Raw genomic sequence first — 12,507 nt, 5'->3', positions numbered from 1 at the left:
TGGTGCTGCTCTCTATGAACACCAGCCTGCCTTGAAATTTACCACACCAAACAAAAGAATTCATTACCTCTCAATTCAACCTCACTCAGGTGTTTGGGACAAGAAGCCAAACAGAGCCAGGTTCTTGGCCAAACTATCACAGGAATGGTCCTATCCCAGCTTCTGGTTGAGTCATTGTTCCCTCTGAAATCTGCTGAGCTGGTTCCTGCTGTCATTTCTCAGCATTCTTCTGTTGCAAGTTCTGCTTACGGCACTCAGTGGCTTTTCCAGCCCAAACTTCCACGTTCTTCTCCACTCCTCAAAACTGTCCCAAGGGCTCAGAAGCGAGGTGGTCAGAGTCATCACAGCAATGGCCCTGCTTCTCAGACTAATTTTTTTCCTGATTTGTTTCCTGATACTGTGATAAAAATACAAGAGAAAGGGTTTGTTTTTTTTTTTTAAAGATTAAAGTTCCAAGTTATAGTTCACCATTGTGGAGGAATCATAGCAACTAGGCTGTGCCAATTTGACATTCAACAAGCCATCACACACTCCAAGAAAAATACAGGAGCATCTAACTCAGGATGGATCATGCAGACGGCCATAAGACCCTGGTAAGAGATGACACACAAAAGAAATCACCTGGAAAAAGAGGAAATCACCTGACTACATAAAATTTAAAATGTCATAATAATAGTTAGATAAATGGTTTAACATCAGTTGTAACAAGAAAAATGACAATTAAAAAAATACAAGGCATTCTTTTCCTGGAGCCCCTTCTACTCTGTCCGTTCTGTTCACCCTCTGCATGCCTTTCCTTATTCTTCTTGCTCATGAGACAACAGAATCAGAACCCACTAGTTCAAGAAGCTAATGGTTTGTGTCAATGTCGTGACCATTTATAATCCAGGACCCTAGCTCCCTGAGTTAAGCTCAAGCAAGAGCCATGAAAGGCTCTGCCACACTCAAAGATCTCACATGACCAGAATGAACAAGAGAGGGTCGGGATGGTCTAAGAAGCAAAAGAGGAAGATTTAGTGCTTTGTGGTGGAATCCAACACAGGTGCCTCGTGTGCTGGCCAAGCCCTCCTCTGCCACGCTCCATCTGCTGCCACAACTTAGTGCTTTGACTAGGAAGTGGCTGCTGTGTCAACATTTATTCCTGAAGTTCTTTTTCCTGGTGGCCTGCCTTTTCTCCTATAAGGTCCTTAGAAACCTGCAACACAGCCTGCTCCAATGTTCAGGGAACTGGAGAGGTGAGTCAGCAGCCACATGGCTATACAGCCGGAAGTTCCACTCTCTGGGGCCTTCCCAGTGGTACAGAATCCAGGGGCCCCTCCCCAACTCCCTAAGGTTTTCTGGCCAGCCAGCAGGGAGTGTTCTTGCTGCTGGGCTTTCCCCAACCCACCCTGCCCCCAAGGAGAGATCCTTGGAACCCTGAAAGGGAGCTTGCTCCAATACTGAGGGAACCTAAGAAATGGCAGACCAAGAAAAACTCCCAAGTACTCAGACAGTCACAGCAAAGATCGGACCAAGATGCCAAGACACTGCTGGCCTAATTTGAAGGAAGAGATTGGTAGGCACCAATACAAGAATTCCTCCAGCATCCTAAAAAGCAACAGGGCAACACCAGATACAGCAGACACACAACCGGAAGACTTCCTCATCCTAACCCAGAAGAAGGAGAAGAAAACAACTTTAAACATGACTTCATGAAAATGATGAAGAACTTTAAAGAGGAAGTGAAAACTCCCTTAAAGAAATAGAAGAGAAGACAAACAAGAAGTTAGAAGAAATTAATAATACCTCAAAGATGCCCAAGGAAACCAAGAAAAGGTAATTAAACAGGTGAAGGAAACAGTTCAAGACTTGAAGACCGAAATGGAGGTAATAAAAAAAACACAAAAAAGGGAAGGCTGGATATGAAAAATCTGGGTAAACAAACAGGAACTACAGAGACAAGTATAATCAACAGAATACAAGAGATAGAAGAAAGAATCTCAGGCGCTGAAGATACTATAGGGGAATTAGAGTCATTGATCAAGGAAAACATCAAAATCCAACAAATTCTTAACAAAACACATTTAGGAAATCTGAAACACCATGAAAAGACCAAACCCAAGAATAATAGGGGTAGAAGAAGGAGAAGAACTCCAGATCAAAGGCACAGAAAATATATTCAACAAAATTATAGAAGAAAACTTCCCCAACCTAAAGAACGATATCCCTATGAAGGTACAGGAAGCTTATAGAACACCAAATAGACTGGATCAAAAAAAACACCCCCTCACCATATAATAATCAAAACACAAAACATACAGAATAAATAAAGAATATTAAGAGCTGCAAGGGAAAAAGGTCAAGTAACATACAAAGGTAAACCTATCAGAATTACACCTGACTTCTCAATGGAAACCATGAAACCAAGAAGGTCTTGGATAGATGTGCTGCAGACACTAAGAGACCATGGATGAAAACCCACACTACTATACCCAGAAAAGCTTTCTTTCACCATCTGCAACAGTTGAAACAGGCATTATTGAAACAGGCAGCGATTGACAATGAATTGGAGGCAAAAATTAATGTACTAGAAGAAGTGGTCCTTGCTCTTGGATAGGACATTGTTAATTTGAAAACTACTTTATCCACATATTGTCATGGAAGCTTTAAAGCAATCTGTGTCACACCACTGACTTATAATCGCTCAGAGCCATGGGATAAAGTGAAAACACATTTGCAGGGTGTTTGGCAGGATAATAATATTACCCATGATTTTACTGCATTACAGAAAGATATTTCCACAATTAGTCGGGCTCATTTATAAGTAAGAGGTCTACAGGATTTGGCTAATGAAATTGAGTCAGGAATTAGGACTTTGAATCCATTAGATTGGGTGCAGTATTTTGTTCTCATTGGAATAATCATTTTATTAGTACTGTTGGTGATTTTTCTATTCCCCTGTCTCCTTAAGTGTCTTTTCAGTTCAGTGGCCCAAGTGAAACAAGACGTGTTCGAGTTGCATTTTAAAAACAAAAAACGGGGACCTGCTACATCCACAGCTGTCACACCGGTGTAGCAGAAATGCTGACTGGATGGACTGTTGCCGTAGGATTGGGGTCTGTGCTCCACAGAGTTGTTGGCCTAAGCTGTCCCTTGGCAATCAGTTGTGGTCATGATGCCATCTGAAGTTGCTACCTGCACTGACTTGACCTCGCTGTCCTTGGTGCCGATATGGCTGTCTTTTCCTTGTCTTTCTGTTCTTTGTGATTCTTGCATATTGCCAACAGGTCAGACTATTCCAAGCAGTTGCGGATACAAACAAGACTGCTGAGGACATTTTGAGCTCTGCCCCACCATTCATTAAAGCCTTTAAAGAAGTAGCCAGTTCTGGGGATTGGGGGTCATTGTTAGAATAATTCCTTGATGATGTGGAGCGAAAGGAGTTGTTCTTATCAAGAGGAACCTTAGAAGCCTTCTGTAGGAAAACAGCTGCAGGAGCCCCAACTAGACATTTGCCTGGGGGATACATGCAGTTTCAAACAGGAGGCCTATGAAGTGTTCCTTATGACCAGAAAAAACCTAGGCTGATAACAACATCTGAGCCTGAGAGTCGGGGAGGGAGGAGAGTTGAGATTAATGGTATGAGATGAGCTTCAGAGAAGTTTGAGATCATGAAATTTCCTAGCAGAAAGTTTTCCCAGGAAGATAGTGACCTTCCCCTCTCCCACCCAAGATATTCTGAGCACAAGGTCACTTAGCCCAGCCAGCCACCTTGTACAGACTGAGCAAAAGTCCTTATACCCAAGTCAAAGCATGGAGCAAAAGTTCTTGTACCCAAGTCAAAGCATTTTCAAAGATTCTCTTTGTAAACTGTTTTATGCTGTTCTTTTTTATTATTTTATGATCTGATGATGTATGCCTTTGCCAAGTTTTCTGATTGTAAAAGAATATAAATCTTACACTGAAAAAAGTAAAGTTACAGCAGCACATTCAACCACATTGAATGTGTCTGTCTGTCATTTCCTCGCCGATTCCTGAAATCTTCTGAGCCTTCGCCCTGCTTCTCCCATGGTCTGAGTGGCTCCCCTGAGCTGGTCCGTGGCAACCATCGATGGAGAAAACAAGATATTCCATGACAAAAACAGATTTAAGCAATATGTAGCCACAAACCGAGTCTTACAGAAAGTACTAGAAGGAAAACCTCAACCCCAGGAAACTAGCAACACCCACAATAACACAGACATCTGATAACCCTCCACAATACAACCCAAAGAAGGGAAACACACAAATACTACCACCAAAAAATAGCCAGAGTTAACAACCACTGGTCATTAATATCACTTAATATCAATTAACTATAATTAACTCAATGAATTGAGTTAATTAACTGGGTTAATAATGGACTCAATTAACCTATAAAAAGACACAGGTTAAGAGAATGGATACAAAATAAGATCCAGCATTTGGCTCTTTACAAGAAACACATCTCATCTCAAAGACAGACAGTACCTCTGAGTAAAGAGTTGGGAAAAGCTTTTCCAATCAAATGGACCTAAGAAACAAGCGGTGTGGCTATACTAATATCGAACAAAATTGATTTCAAACTAAAATCAATCAGAAGAGATGGAGAAGGACACTTTATACTCATGACAGGAATAATTCATCAAGATTGAAGTCTCAATCCTGAATATCTATGCCCCTAATATAAGAGCACCCACATACATAAAAGAAACATAACTAAAACTTAAATCACACATAAAACCCCACACTCTAATAGTAGGAGATTTCAACCCTCCTCTCTCACCAATGGACAGATCAATGAACAGAAACTTAACTGAGAAGTAAGAGAACTAACAGATGTAATGAATCAAATGGACTTATTGACACCTATAGAACATTCCACCCAAACGGAAAAGAATATACATTCCTCTCAGCACCTCATGGAACCTTCTCTAAAATTGATCACATACTCGGTAACAAAGCAAACATTCACAGATACAAAAAAAAATTAGAGTGCTCGGTTCGGGAGCACATATACTACAATTGGAATGATACAGAGAAGATTAGCATGGCCCCTGGGCAAGGATGACACACAAATTCATGAAGCATTCCATATTTTTAACTGAAATGGAGTCAATGAAGAAATCACAAGCCAAGGGCCGTCTGGCTATGGAAAATCTAGGTAAATGAACAGAGACTTCAGAAACAAGCATAACCAACAGAATACAAGAGATAGAAGAAAGAATCTCAGACTCTGAGGACACCATAGAGAAATTAAACGCTCTGACCAAAGAAAACAGCAAATCCAACAAATTCTCATCACAAAACATTCAGGAAATGTGGGACACAATAAAAAAAACCAAATTTAAGAATAATAGGGGTAGAAGAAGGAGAAGAATTGCAGATTAAAGGTCCAGAAAATATATTCAACAAAATTATAGAAGAAAACTTCCCCAACCTAAAGAACGATATTCCTATGAAGGTTCAAGAAGCATACAGAACACCGAATAGGCTGGATCAAAAAAAAAAATCCCCTCGCCATTTAATAATCAAAACACAAAACATTCAGATTAAAGAGAGAATATTAAGAGCTGCAAAGGAAAAAGATCAAGTAACTTATAAAGGTAAACCTATCAGACTTACACCAGACTTCTCTATGGAAACCATGAAAGCCAGAAGGTCCTGGATAGAGGTACTGCAGGAACTAAGAGACCATGGATGGAAGCCCAGACTACTTTACCCAGCCAAGCTATCGTTCACTATCAACGGAGTAAACAAAATATTCCAGGATAAAAACAAATTTAAACAATATGTAGCTACAAATCCAGCCTTACAGAAAGTATTAGAAGGCAAATCACAACCCAAGGAATCCAACATTCCTAACACCGCCTACAATAACTCAGGCATCTAGCAACCCTTCACAAGCACAACTCAAAGAAGGGGAAAACATACACTCCACTACTCCCCCCAAGAAAAAAAATGACCGGAGTCAACAACCACTGGTCATTAATATCACTTAATATCAATGGACTCAATTCACCTATAAAAAGGCACAGACTCAGAGATTGGATACGAAAACAGGATCCAACATTCTGCTGTTTACAAGAAACACACCTCAGTCACAAAGACAGACATCTACTCAGAGTAAAGGGCTGGGAAAAGGTTTTCCAAGCAAACGGACCTAAGAAACAAGCAGGTGTGGCCATTCTAATATCTAACAACATTGACTTCAAACTAAAATCTATCAGAAGAGATAGAGATGGACATTTCATACTCATAACAGGAACAATTCATCAGGAGGAAGTCTCAATCCTGAATATCGATGCCCCTAATATAAAGGCACCCACTTATGTAAAAGAAACACTTCTAGAGCTCAAGGCAGTCATCAAACCATACACACTAATAGTAGGAGACTTCAACACACCTCTCTCACCAATGGACAGATCAATCAGACAGAAACCCAACAGAGAAATAAGAGAATTATTGGAGGTATTGAATCAAATGGACTTAACAGATATCTATAGAACATTCCACCCAAATAGGAAAGAATATAACTTCTTCTTTGTTGCCCATGGAACCTTCTCAAAAATTGACCACATACTTGGTAACAAAGCAAACTTCCACAGATACAAAAAAATATTAGTAACCACCTGTGTCTTGTCAGATCACCATGGATTAAAGTTAGAATTCGACAACAATGCTACCCCCAGGAAGCCAACAAACTCATGGAAGTTGAACAGTGAACTATTAAATCACCCCTGAGTCAAGGAAGAAATAAAGAAAGAAATTAAAGTCTTTCTTGAATTTAATGAAAATAAAGACCCAACATACTCAAACCTATGGGACACTATGAAAGCAGTGCTAAGAGGAAAGTTCATAGCAATAAGTGCCCAATTAAAGAAAACGGAGAAAGCACACATTGGAGACTTAACAGCATACTTGAAAGCACTACAAAAAAAAGAAGCTGATTCACCCAGGAGGAGTAGAAGACTGGAAATAATCAAAATGGGGGCTGAAATCAACAAAATAGAAACACAGAAAACAATCCAAAGAATCAATGAAAAAAAAAAGCTGGGTTTTGGAGAAAATCAACAAGATCGACAAACCCCTATCCAAACTAATCAAACAGCAGAGAGAGAACATGCAAATTAATAAGATCAGAAATGAAAAGGGGGACATAACCACAGACACAGAGGAAATTCAGAGAATCATCAGATCTTACTATGAAAGTTTATATGCCACAAAGTTGGAAAATGTAAAAGAAATGGACATTTTTTTAGGTAAGTACCATATACCAAAGTTGAACCAAGACCTGGTGAACAATCTAAATAGACCTGTTAGTCACAAAGAATTAGAAGCTGTTATCAAAAATCTCCCTACCAAAAAAAGCCCAGGACCAGATGGTTTCATTGCAGAATTCTACCAGAACTTCCAGGAAGAGCTAATACCTATACTCCTTAATGTATTTCACAATATAGAAACAGAAGAGTCATTGCCTAACTCCTTTTATGAAGCTACAGTTACCCTGATACCAAAACCACACAAAGACACAACCAAGAAAGAGAATTACAGGCCAATCTCACTCATGAACATCGATGCGAAAATTCTCAATAAAATACTGGCAAACCGAATCCAAGAACACATTAGAAAAATCATCCATTATGATCAAGTAGGCTTCATCTCAGAGATGCAGGGTTGGTTCAACATATGCAAATCTATCAATGTAATCCATCATATAAATAAACTGAAAGAAAAAAACCATTTGATCATTTCATTGGATGCTGAAAAAGCATTTGACAAAATTCAACACCCATTTATGGTAAAGGTGTTGGAGAAACTGGGGATACAAGGATCATACCTAAATATAATAAAAGCAATATACAGCAAGCCGACAGCTAACATCAAATTGAATGGAGAGAAACTCAAAGCCTTTCCACTAAAATCAGGAACACGACAAGGCTGTCCACTCTCTCCATACCTCTTCAATATAGTGCTTGAAGTTCTAGCAATAGCAATAAGACAACATAAGGAGATCAAGGGGATTCGAATTGGAAAGGAAGAAGTTAAACTTTCGTTATTTGCTGATGATATGATAGTGTACATAAGCGACCCCAAAAACTCTACCAAAGAATGCCTACAGTTGATAAACACCTTTAGTAATGTGGCAGGATACAAGATCAACTCCAAAAAATCAGTGGCCCTCCTATACACAAAGGATAAAGAAGCAGAGAGGGAAATCAGAGAAACATCACCTTTCACGATAGCCACAAATAGCATAAAATATCTTGGGGTTACTCTAACCAAGGAAGTGAAAGACCTATTTGACAAGAACTTTAAGTCTTTGAAGAAAGAAATTGAGGAGGATACCAGAAAATGGAAAGACCTCCCCTGCTCCTGGATTGGGAGAATCAACATAGTAAAAATGGCAATTCTACCAAAAGCAATCTATAGATTCAATGCAATCTCCATCAAAATCCCATTAAACTTCTTCACAGACCTTGAGAGAACAATAATCAAGTTTATATGGCAAAACAAAAAACCCAGGATAGCCAAAACAATCTTATACAATAAAGGAACTTCTGGAGGCATTACCATCCCTGACTTCAAACTCTATTACAGAGCTACAGTATTGAAAACAGCTTGGTATTGGCATAAGAACAGAGAAGTCGACCTATGGAATCGAATAGAAGACCCGGATATTAATCCACAAACCTATGAACACCTAATCTTCGACAAGGTAGCTAAAGGTATACAATGGAAGAAGGAAAGCATCTTTAACAAATGGTGCTGGCATAACTGGATGTCAACCTGTAGAAGAATGAAAGTAGATCCATATCTATCACCATGCACAAAACTCAAGTCCAAATGGATTAAAGACATCAACATTAATCTGTCCACTTTGAACCTGATAGAAGAGAAAGTGGGAAGTAGTCTACAAGATATAGGCACAGGAGGCCACTTCCTAAGTAGAACCCCAGTAGTACAGACAATAAGAGAAACGATGAATAAATGGAACCTACTGAAACTGAGAAGCTTCTGTAAAGCAAAGGACACTGTCAGTAAGACAAAAAGGCTACCTTCGGACTGGGAAAAGATCTTCACCAACCCCTCATCAGACAAAGGTCTGATCTCCAAAATATACAAAGAACTCAAGAAACTAGACACTAAAACTCTAATTAACCCAATTAAAAGATGGCGTACTGAACTGAACAGAGAATTCACAACAGATGAAATTCGAATGGCCAGAAGACACTTAAGGTCATGCTCAACATCCTTAGCGATCAGGGAAATGCAAATCAAAACCACTTTGAGATACCATCTTACACCTGTCAGAATAGCTAAACTCAAAAACACCAATGTTAGCCTATGCTGGAGAGGATGTGGAGTGAGGGGAACACTCATCCATTGTTGGTGGGATTGCAAACTTGTACAGTCACTGTGGAAATCAGTGTGGCGGTTTCTCAGGAAACTGGGAGTCAACCTCCCTCAGGACCCAGCAATTCCACTCTTGGGAATATACCCAAGAGATGCCCTATCATACTACAAAAGTATTTGTTCAGCTATGTTCATAGCTGCACTATTTGTAATAGCCAGAACCTGGAAACAACCTAGGTGCCCCTCAATAGAAGAATGCATAAAAAAGGTGTGGAACATATACACATTAGAGTTTTACTCAGCAGTACAATGACATCTTGAATTTTGCATGCAAATGGATGGAAATAGAAAACGCTTTACTAAGTGAGGTAACCCAGACCCAAAAAGAGGAATATGGTATGTACTCACTCATAAGTGGTTTCTAGCCATAGTTAAAGGTCTTTGAGTCTATAATTTGTGATCCTAGAGAAGCTGAATAAGAAGGTGAACCTGAAGAAAATCATATAGTTATCCTCCTGGATATTAGAAGTAGGCACGATTGCCAGGCAAACTTGGGTGCACGGGGAGATGGTTAGGGAGAGAGGAGAGGGAGAGGATCAGGGATGGATTGAGGGAATGGGAGGGGGGGAGGGAGGTTGGATGGTTATGGGAGCAGGGAAGTTTGTATCTCAACTAAGGGATCCATTTTAGGGTATGCAAGAGACTTGATTCTGGAGGGGTTCCCAGGCCCAAGTAGAGGTCCCCAGTTTGTTCCCTTGGCAGAAGAGGAGAGGGTGCCTGATCTGGCCTTGGCCCATAACCATACTGATGAATATTTTGCATATCACCACAGAACCTTCATATGGCGATGGATGAAGATAGAGACAGAGACACATATTGGAACACTGGACTTAACTCCCTATGCCCAAATGAGAAGCAGAGGGAGGGAGATCGTGAGCAAGGAAAGCAAAATCAGAGGGGGCCTTCATCTGACGATGGATGAAAATAGAAACGGAGACCCACATTGGAGCACTGGAAGTCAGGACCGCGAAGGGTGCGTTCACCCACTGATACAAGGGGACTGATCGAATGAGAGCTCACCAAGACCAGCTGGACTGGGACTGAACGAGCATGAGATCAAACCGGACTCTCTGAATGTGGTTGACATGGGGGCTGACTGAGCCCCCAAGGTCCAAATGAAGACTAAGAAGCCATTGACAATGGCACTGGGTCTTGTTTCGTCTGCATGGACTGACTTTTTGGGATCCTGGCCTGTCTGGATGCTCACCTTCCTGGACCTGGAGGGAGAGGGGAGGAACTTGGATTTCCCACAGGGCAGGAAACCCTGACTGCTCTGGGGAATGGTGAGGGAGGAGGAGAGGGAGTGGGGGGAGTGTGGGGAGCGGGAGGGTATTGGGAGGAGGGGAGGAAGTGGAAAGAGTGTTTTCAGATACTTGAATAAACATGTCTAACGGAAAAAAAATAGAAAAAAAAATATGCCAGGGCGGGCGGTGGTGGTGCATGCCTTTAATCCCAGCACTTGTCAGAGGCAAGGCAGACCTCTGTGAATTTGAGGCCAGCGTGGTCTGTAAGAGCTAATTCCAGGACAGGCTCCAAAGCTACAGAGAAACCCTGTCTCAAAACAAACAAAACAAAACAAAACAAGCCAGTGGAGTAAAATACAGATGTGCATAGGAGAACACATAGCTGTATCCTCCAGCTGTTTAAAATGGATATCTCCTTTCCTTATCAGAAGAGCAGAGGGAGCAATAAAAAAGCTATTTCTTAAAAAAATGTTATTGTTAAAGTGTAAATTATATGCCAAATTTACTCATTAAAAGTGTGATTTGGAGGAAAAAAAATTAGAGTAACCACCTGTGTACTATCAGGTTACTGAACCACACCTGGTTTAAGGAAGAAATAAAGAAAGAAATTAAAGTCTTCCTCGAATTCAATGAAAATGAAGGCACAACATAGCCAAACCTATAGGACACTATGAAAGCAGTGCTAAGAGGAAAGTTCATAGCACTAAGTGCCCACGTAAAGAAAACGGATAAAGCTCACGTTAGCGACTTAACAGCACACCTAAAAGTTCTAGAAAAAAAAAGAATCAGACTAATGCAGGAAGAGTAGAAGACTAGAAATAATCAAACTGAGGGCTGAAACAAACAAAATAGAACCACAGAAAACAGTACAAAGAATCAATGAAACAAAAAGCTGGTTCTTTGAGAAAATCAACAAGATCGACAAACCCTATCCAAACTAAGCAAAAGGCAGAGAAAGAACACCCTAATTAACAAAATAAGAAATGAAAAGAGGGACATAATGACAAACACTGATGAAATTCAGCGAATCATTAGGTCTTACTACAAAAACCAGTACTCCACAAACCTGGAAAATGTGAAAAAATGGACAACCTTTTAGATAGATACCATATACCAAAATTAAATCAAGACCAGGTGATGTGGCAGGATACAAGATCAACTCAAATCAGTAGCCCTCCTATACACAAAGGATAAAGAAGCTGAGAGGGAAATCAGAGAAACACCGCCTTTCACAATAGCCACAAATAGCATAAAGTATCTTGGAGTAACACTAACCAAGGAAGTGAAAGACCTATTTGACAAGAACTTTGAGTCTTTGAAGAAAAAATTGAAGAAGATACCAGAAAATGGAAAGATCTCCCATGCTCTTGGATAGGAAGGATCAACATAGTAAAAATGGCAATCCTGCCAAAAGCAATCTATAGATTCAATACAATCCCCATCAAAATCCCAACACAATTCTTCAGAGACCTTGAGAGAACAATAATCAACTTCACATGGAAAAACAAAAAAAAAAACCAGGATAGTCAAAACAATCTTATACAATAAAGGAACTTCCAGAGGCATTACCATCCCTGACATCAAGCTCTATTACAGAGCTACAGTAATGAAAACAGCTTGATATTGGCATAAAAACAGAGATGTTGACCAATGAAATCAAATTGAAGACCTGGATATTAAACCACACTCTTATGAACACCTGATTTTTGACAAAGAAGCTAAAATTATACAATGGAAAAAAGAAAGTATCTTCAACAAATGGTGCTGGCATAACTGGATGTCAACCTGTAGAAGAGTGAAAATAGATCCATATCTATCACCATGCACAAAACTCAAGTCCAAATGGATT

At 40.0% G+C, this 12,507-nt stretch overlaps 1 non-coding gene across 1 annotated transcript; it reads left to right on the top strand.

Annotated features, from left to right (window-relative positions):
* The first annotated feature begins 4,992 nt into the window (after window positions 1-4,992).
* On the top strand, window positions 4,993-5,099 carry LOC148120944 (U6 spliceosomal RNA). The gene has a single exon (XR_015738963.1). It is a non-coding gene; the product is annotated as a U6 spliceosomal RNA (small nuclear RNA).
* Window positions 5,100-12,507: the final 7,408 nt, after the last annotated feature.

The sequence above is a fragment of the Myodes glareolus genome, chromosome 9, assembly GCF_982192425.1.
Source record: "Myodes glareolus chromosome 9, mMyoGla1.1, whole genome shotgun sequence".
NCBI lineage: Eukaryota > Metazoa > Chordata > Mammalia > Rodentia > Cricetidae > Myodes > Myodes glareolus.
The sequence above is the reverse complement of the archived record's forward strand: the minus strand, read 5'-3'. Positions and strand labels throughout refer to the sequence as shown.